The sequence below is a fragment of the Lagopus muta genome, chromosome 18 (genome assembly GCF_023343835.1).
Source record: "Lagopus muta isolate bLagMut1 chromosome 18, bLagMut1 primary, whole genome shotgun sequence".
Lineage (NCBI taxonomy): Eukaryota > Metazoa > Chordata > Aves > Galliformes > Phasianidae > Lagopus > Lagopus muta.
Window position 1 is genome coordinate 4127248 of NC_064450.1, and position 8593 is coordinate 4135840.

The following is an 8593-nucleotide window of genomic DNA, read 5'->3' on the forward strand; positions in this document are numbered from 1 at the left end:
GACAACTGCTGCCGTGGTGATGTGCCCAGCACTGAAAAACACATTGCTCTGCCACAGCCCTTCCACAGGGCCTTCACAGGGGCAGCAGTGCCACACTAAGAAGGTCCGTGCCCAGGACCCCTTGGGGCCCGGGCATGTGGGCTGCAATGAGTTGTGTGCCCCCGCCTGGGGACACGAGCTTGCAGCTCTGGCAGCACCAGGTGTCCCCAGGCACTTTTCCTTATCAGTTCTCACTGTGTGCCATCTGTGCTGCCGTCACACCTCCCGCAAAGCGCCAAGTCGTGGTTGCACAAGGATAAACAGCTCTTCGGGGCAGCAGGAGAGCAGGCTTCTCTAAGGGGTGTCAGAGCTGCAGGTGCCCTCCCTGCAGCATCCCTGGGCAGCCCATGCACCCCACAGGACTGCCTGCCTGCTACAGGATGTGAAGCAGCAACACTGAGCTAGCTGAAGGATGCACAGCTAACGATGCAAGTGATTAATAAACACATGATGCACTTGCACCAGGAAGACAGAAATGAGAGGAAAGGAAGAAGGCAGCGAGGAGCAACATTTAGAATGGCAGCATGCAGCAGTGAGCTCCCTACAAATCTGCTGAGGAAGGCGCTTGCACAGCACATGGTTTGGTCGGATCAATGGAGCTGCAGAGCAGCTTGCTGCTGGCAGGCACACAAATCCACTTTCTAATGAAATTTACAGCAAGTGGAATTTAGGTCACTACTCGGAAGCATTCAGTTTATTCCAGGCAGCTTTTAAAATATTTAAGAAATAGCTGTCAGATTAAGCCTGATCACCTCTGTCTGGATAGTCCAGAATTTGGAGCCAGGGCAGATTTCTTAACTCCAGACCTTAGAGAACAGTTTTTAAAGCTTTCTTCAATTGCCTGCAGCCCATCATGACTGAACTCAGCCCAGCTTGTGATCCTTGTGTGCACCAGCTCCTGCCCAGGGCCCGGTGCAACAGCACAGACAGACGTCAGCAAAGGTGAAACCTCAGCTAATGATTGAGAGGAAAGGGTTCTGGCCCAGGGCAGCACTTGCTAACCCTCTTCCCAGATGCGTACCTTAAGGGAGCAGCCAAAGCTTCTCCATGGGGATGGAGAGGGAGGAAAGGAGCAAAGCAGGTGGTGCTGCTTGCCCCAAGGAGCAGCCCTAGCTCTCTGTGCACTTCCTGTAGCTCCAAGCAAAAAGTAGACATTTCCTTTTCTAGGATGCAAAGTCCAACTGCTTGTGTAACGCACCAGTGGGATTAACCTGCTCCTGTGCCAGCTGAGGTGGAAGCAGAACCACCTGGGCACACTGTAAGAAGGAAGGAGCTGTAATTCTAGAGCACTGGAAGCAGAATCAAGGCTAAGGAACACTCAGTATTTTGACATCCCAACCCTGCTGCTCCCAAATAGCTTCCTTCTGCCCAGGGATGCAGGAGGGAGTCAGTCCCAGGCTCTGCAGCCTGGATTTGTCATTTAAGAGGAGAGCACTCATGCTGACAATGTGAACAACCTCCTAAAGCCCTGCCTGGAGGATGACTGGGTATGGAACATCAGGGAAGGAGGCTGCCTCTCGCTCAGTTCAAGCTGGGTTCCCAGTATGGAAGACATCTCAACTCCAACAGCTGGGAACCCTGAGGACTGCTTCAGCCAACAAAACCCACTGGGCTCACGGTCAGCTCTGGGAAAAGCCAACTGCCCATTCCAGCTCTCCAGCATTTTCCTCCTTTTCCACTTCACAGATCCCAATACCTCCCACTAGGACCAGAACACGGTAGCTCTGGTCCAGCAGATCACACAGACTTGACCCAACACAAACCTTATCAAGCCTCAAGCTGTTGTGGCACAGTCGGTTATCGGTGTCTGCCAGCATAGCAGAAAGGTATGGCTGCTGTTACAGACAGATCCCTCCAGTAGATAGGGCTTTTTTTTCCTTCTTCCTTCTGTGTCAGAAGAAAAGTTACTGTAGAGAAGTCCAAGAGTCCTGTCCTGGAGTTTTACTTTTCCCCAGAGCAGCTTGCTATCTGGATGGGCTGAGAAGTCAAGCATTTCCCCATGGACGCTGCCACATGGCTGAGTGCACATAGTATCCTGCATTCAGAACCACCAAGAAGTCATGGGAAAACCTAGCTCTGTGGTTAGAAACATGAGAGGAGATTGCAACGAGCCTCTGTGCTTGGGCTCACTTTGCAGGAGAGCTGACAATCGAGCCCAATTTCCCATGCAAAAACACAATGCACAATGGTAGAGCTTTTTCAAGCCAAGGGATGAGGAGAGCATGACCTCACTGCTCAAACATGGAGGGACTGAGCAGTGCTGGGGGAGGCAGCCCCAGAAATGCAGCAGCTCCAATCCCTGCACTGGCAGGAGGAGCTGCAGTAGGGCACAGTGAGAAAATAATTGGATGTGTTGGCATTGCCCTGGGACCTAATGGCACAGAAGGAGCAGAGCAGAGCCAGGCAGAGCTGCCAGGGCTGGGGGACTCAGGGGGATGCTGCACCACTCACACATGCAAGGGCTTAGAGCTGCTGCAGATCTTGGAGCTGTTTCCAAGCAAGGAGCACATCCAAGCATAACTCATTGCTTCAGAGACCTACATTGAGCTCAGGGAGGAACGTCCTGCAGGCTGCACAAGCAAGTGCATGGCTCAACAGGGCACATGCTGCAGCCAGGGCTCTGCCAACACTGCATCATGCTCAGGTGGTGGGGCTGTGCCTACGGACCCTGAGCTACGGGGGTGACCAAAGCACTTTGCTCACAGCTTCCTTCATGACTAGGGAAGAGAAATAAACAGGGTGTGCTTGGAGAGTCAGCGTGGGGTACTGCTTTGGGGCTGTGCTTGGATCAGGGGCAGAGGTGCACCCAAAGGGATGCCCAGCCCAATCTAAGGTCCTCCAGGAAGAAGGATTGACAAGATCCTGAAGCGAATGTCTTGGCTTGAAAAAAACACCCTGTCTGCAGAGCCAACGTGGCAGGCATTCAGTGCAATGCCCTCACTCATCTGCAGGACTCCAACCCATTCGGGGCCCCTGTGCCCCACCTGCACAGTGCGAGCTGCCTCATTTTCTCCCAAGCACAAGGAAGCTCACAGCAGCTGGAGGGAAGCCACACAGTGACAAACATGGTGCATCCATTCTCCCAGGGCATGTGGGCCTTCAGACAGCAGGGCTACAGCACTCACTGCTCCTGACCCCCATACACCACTTTTACAGTGCAGTTTGAGAGTCACTTCAGCTGATGAGCAACTAAGACCCTTAAGCATGATTTGCAGTTTCCAGAGCCCCAAATACACAAGTGACCCACTTCTCCCAACTCCATTGTGCTTTCCTCAAATTAAGGCTGTTTGCAATCTCTAATCCACTCTCCACGTTGGAGGCAGACACCCTTGTGAAAGCTGCACAAAGAGGCTTTTTACCAGAGCAGCACTTCAGTGCAATCCATCAGCTTCAGTCCTGCACTGCTTTTGCAGCAAGAACCTGGGTGAGCTGGGGGTCGTTCTCAGCAGTCGGTGCACATGACTGTGACACAGCAGCTCCCAGCAGGAGCTAGGAAAAAACACTGACCAACTTCTTGCTGACCTACTCCGAATTAAAACCTCCAGAGAGAGTGCTACTATTTTTGCAGATGCAAAAGGAGTTAAGGAGCAGCGTGTCCACTGTGAGATGAGCTCTGCATAAGCACCAAGCACGGGGGAAGCACACACACAGCCTGTATCAGCTCAGCAGCTAGCACGGTTCCAAAGCACACCAGCCTCAGGCTTTATTTGCATTGGGAATACTGCAAATTCAGTGAAAATTCCCCCTATGAGAAGAAACCCAAAAGCCAGGCTCTCTGCAGTGCAAATGAAAACTTACTGTTTGCTGCTTGCTTAGCAAGGGTAGATGTTACTGTTCAGATGAAAGGAAAGGGAACTTGGAAGCAGCACCAAACGCAGAGCAGAGCTGCCTCCCCCCGGACACACACACACATTGCTCAAGAGCATGACAGGATGCACGATGGCAAGGGCTGAGCATCACATGGGCTTCACAGCCAGTGCAGCTGATGGGTTACATAAAGCAGATGTAACTTGGGCTGCTGCCAACACAGAGAGCAGTTTTTCAACTGGAACATAATCCTGCCACAGTCTGACTGCCTGCACATCTGATTAAACAAAGTCTCCCAGTTTCAATGAAACACAACCATTCTTGCAGACATTCACACCCTCTAGCGGAGACTAGAGCTTGGCACACTGCAAACATGCTCTCACATTTTTCAGGATTGCTTTAGCAGCTGTCAGGAATGAATCACTCCTTGAGATCTTGAAAGCACCACGACCCTCCAGCGTGGCTGCCCTGCACACAGGTGTCAGCACAGGAGAAAGCTTTACGTGCCTCCTTGCCTAAATGCACACCTCCAACATGTTAAAATCCTTCCTACATTATTCACAGTAGCAGGGATTAAATAAGAAAGAAAAACAGTCAGCTTGAAGAATTGGAATTTATTCACATTTACCATCTACTTTGGCAAAAATACCTTCTACAGCCTAAAGAGACCACACAGGTATAAACAAATGGAACTGCAGGGGCAGAACTCTCACCATAACGCAGACAGATCTTCGGTTCAGCCACCTGAAAAGAAATGACCAGGACATTCAAGCAGAACAAGCATACTGCAGGGAAAGCTGCACACAGATGTCAGGGCTGCTCAGCGTGCGAGCCAAGGCACCAGAGCAAATAAGTGTTCCATGAGCAGCCTGCAACCCAGGGCCCTCTTGCAAATGGTTATGCTGCACATTCATTGAAATGAGGAAATACTCTGTCATTTAAAAGTTAGTTGACAGGAAAATCCTCACTCAGACAAACAACTTTTTCCAGGTGCAACAGAGATCAGGTTATTTGCAATCACTCTACCTAGGGTCCCACGTGCTTTGTCCTGAAGCCCAGGTGATAGAAAATACCAACTTGTAACCCAGGCAAGAGTGGCATTAGTGAAGGGAAAGGGAAATGGAAATGCTTGTTCCAGTAATAAGCTGAACAAAGGGTGTCAGTCTGCAGCAGCACAAAAGTGAAATGTTTTCCAACTGCAGCCTGACACTGTCAGACAGTTCTGCCCAGGTGAATTTAACATTAGAAGACAAAGGGAGGACTGACTTCAAATTCCAAGCACACAGTTTGCATCTGGTGTGCAGAGAGCACAGCTTAGCTCAGTTACCTTGGCGAGGGTGCAGATTCAGCAGCCACTCCATGGTCAGCAGGAACACCTACATAAAGAGCAGCAAGCATTAAGCACAGTACTTAGTGATGTGTACACTGCAAGCTGCTGCTTCTAAGCCTCAGACAAGAGCCCAGGCAGCAGCTCAGGTGCCAGTCTCCCTCCCAAAAGAAACCCCATCCTCACTGAGCCACCATGGACTTGAATCCAAGCACAATTGTCACTGTTGGCTGAAGTCAAAAGGCAGCAAAATTCACCTTACAGTCCACAGAGGACCAGAAGGGTGACATTAAACTGCATCACTGCTACAGTTTTACATCAGGTACAATACTTGCTATGTTAGGTGAGGGCTGCAAGAAAAACAGAGTTGACATAGGTGAGAAAAAGCAATAAGCATTCAGCCCATCAGCTGAATGCGGTGCTGGGAAGCACCATGCTTTATCTACAAGTACCTTGCAAGCTGCAGGCAGCCTGGCTCACTCTGAAGCAAGGTTATTCTGAACATGTGTCTGTCTGACACTGATGAAACAAACACTTTGCCAAAGGTGCGTGTCATTTAAGAAGGCAGTTACTTTATCACCTCACAAATCTATACAAGCTTTGATTTCAACTCTGCTGTGGAGGAGGACCAGAGGACCTGATGTCTGTCTCCATCTCAAAGTAGGACTTTCCCCTGGGCATGGCCAATAAGGATAGCCCCATGCATTCAAATAGCTGCTGGCAACTGGGCAGATTTAACTAGAAGTGCCCCACGTCTGCAGGCATCCAGTAATGTCTGCAGTTCCCTTTGCCTGCTCCTGAGCCCTGCTAAACATCTGGCAGCTCTGTTCAAATCCCTTAAAGAAAAATGAGATGAGCATTTGACTTTTATCATCTCAGTCGTGCTGAACTTGGCCCTCCCTGCTGTTGGCTGGTAATAGCAATGACAGCTACAGTTCAGCTCCTCTCGTGATCCCAGGCAAGCTTCCTGCAAAAGCCCAAAAGGCTCCAGCTCATACACAGTAAGCTGCCTCAGAGAAACCCCTTAGGACTGCTTTACTGCCACACGAAAGCAAATTAAAATGGAGATTTCCTAAGCACTGTGCAGTGTTTTTCAAACAGAGCCCATTACCCAGTCAGGGTTTTAGCAAGAAAGCCAGCTAAAGCTGGAGACCACTGCCCCACACAGACCTGTCTTCTGTGCACCAGCATCAACTAAAACAATCCATAAAAACAGCACCCCAACCCCTGCTTGTTTTAAAATCCTTCCCTATAGCATTCTGACCACACACAGCTGCCAGACACCAAAAATAAACAATTAAGTGCCTTTTTAGTGGTGGTGAATGATTTTTTTTTTATTATTTTTTCAGAAGTCTGGGCTGTTTGGGTGCCAGTTGCCAATCCAGGCCTGCCCCACACCTGTGAGAGCACACAAGGGCCTTAGCTGGGACCTCAGCTGAACTCCTTGGTTGTAGAAAAAAAGTCAACACTAAAGAAAAGCACAGATGCAACAGGAGGGCAAAGTACACAGCTTTCAACAGAACCTTGGTTTGTTCAAATAAAGAACCAGCCTATCGGTACTCCCTATTACATGAAATAAAGTTTGGGAATTAGATAGTACCTGTGATAAATCAAGAGGAAAATAATGATCACCCATGTACCTAAATTCTACCTTCCACATGTAAAACCTGCCTGTAAAGGAAGGGCAATGACAGCTGAATAGCACAAGACAGCTTTTAAAAGATGCAGTACACATTACAAAATTAATCCTAAAGCTGTAAAGAAAACTTTGCTTTAGCTGAAGACAGCAACTCGTTGTGTGCAGTATCATACATGACCATCAGAATGCTGCATGGATGCTCACACCTGTTACTGCATAGGAGGAACCCAGCAGGGGAACCTCTGGGGGTTGATCTGGGCCATGGGTGAGGCCAGCAGGCACTAGGCTGAGACACAGCCGCCAGCAGCCATCCCCAGGCCCTCAGCCTACATGGCACCAGTGGGCATGAAAGGCTCCTGAGTGGCTGCTGCCCACCCAGGGAGAGTGCATGAGTCACTGGCCTTGCCTCAGTCGCACTCACCTGATGAATGCTGGCTTCCCAAGAAGACCTAGTGATCTTCTGCCATGAGCTGGAGCTGTATTTCTTCTGGAAGCAACCCCCACCACAGATCCCATGACACATGATGCTCAAGGGACACTCCCTGTCCATTTGCATCCCGTACCCTCCCCTCATGGTCCCTATTCCCCTCAGCCTCGCTACTCACAGCACCCTGCTGCCCCTCAGTGCCCACTGTGCTCCCTTCCAGCCTCATGAACCCTGATCCCCAGCCTGCAAAATGACACCCCAGCCCTACTCAAGCCTTCCTCTCTCCACTTCACGCCCTGCCCCTCAGCCCAACACAAACCCCCCGAGCCCCTGCCCCCTCACCTATAGGCCCCAGTATTACCCCAGGCCCCCATTCCCTGACCCCAAGCCCCAATATGACCCTCTGAACCTCCCCTACCCTGACTGGCAGACCCCAATTTGAACCCTCTAGTTCTACTCCAGCCCTTACCTCCACCCTTAACTCTAGCTCACCGTTTGACCATCTCAAACCCCTGTATCTTCATCTCCAGCCCAAAATACGACTCTCCACCCCCCCATACCCTGACCCCAGACCGCAATACAACCCCTTCGCCTTCTCCTTCCTCCCATACCCATACCCTAACCTCACACCCCTACATGACCCCTCCTTCCCAAACCTTTGCACCCTCACCCACCCACAGTGACTAACCCAGCTCCCATATTCCTATCTCCAGCCCTCAATATGACTCCCAGCTCCGCCTATGACCACCCCAGGCCCGGACCCCTGCCACGCCGCCCCTCACAATGCCCGCCACCGGAAGCAGAAAGGCAGGAAAACCACAGAGACGAAGCGAAAACCAGAGCGCCGCACGGAGCCACTTCCGGCCTCCAGGAGCGCTCTTAAAGGGGTAGGCAGCCAGCGCCTCGTCGCTATGGCAACGCGCAGGCCCGATGCAGGCCTGAGTGAGGCCTAGGGGTGGGCTCGAAAAACACGGGAGGGGGGAACCAACGCAGAGGGAGCGTATGGAGCTCCAACCTGCCCCACGGGATGAAGGAGGAGAGCACCAAAAGGGGGGACTTGCTCAGGCAAACACAAAGCATAGGATGTGATCAGCATTGCAACACAGCTTTCGTTTCAGTCTTGTGCTTCTGAAAAAGCATTAAATCTCCGTGTGCTCAGAAGCTGGAATTGCACATGTATTTATATGGAGTAAATCAATATTTAGATCTGATTTCGTGCTTATGGCTTGTGAGGCCCTGTTTATGGTGAGTTGTGCTTCCCTTTCAGTGGCTCTGACGGCTCCAATCGGGGCTGAATGAGAGCAGCCTTCCAGCACAGCTCGAGGTTCCTCAATCATGCCATTTACTCACAGGC

General features: G+C 50.9%; 1 long non-coding RNA gene and 1 other non-coding gene across 2 annotated transcripts; both read right to left on the reverse strand.

Annotated features, from left to right (window-relative positions):
- Window positions 1–4451: 4451 nt before the first annotated feature.
- On the reverse strand, window positions 4452–7550 carry LOC125702125 (uncharacterized). Its single transcript, XR_007380459.1, has 3 exons — window positions 7234–7550; window positions 5174–5222; window positions 4452–4590 (listed from the first exon to the last, which is right to left on the reverse strand). It is a non-coding gene; the product is annotated as an uncharacterized LOC125702125 (long non-coding RNA).
- Window positions 6966–7134, reverse strand: LOC125702385 (small Cajal body-specific RNA 16). The gene has a single exon (XR_007380567.1). It is a non-coding gene; the product is annotated as a small Cajal body-specific RNA 16 (non-coding RNA).
- Window positions 7551–8593: the final 1043 nt, after the last annotated feature.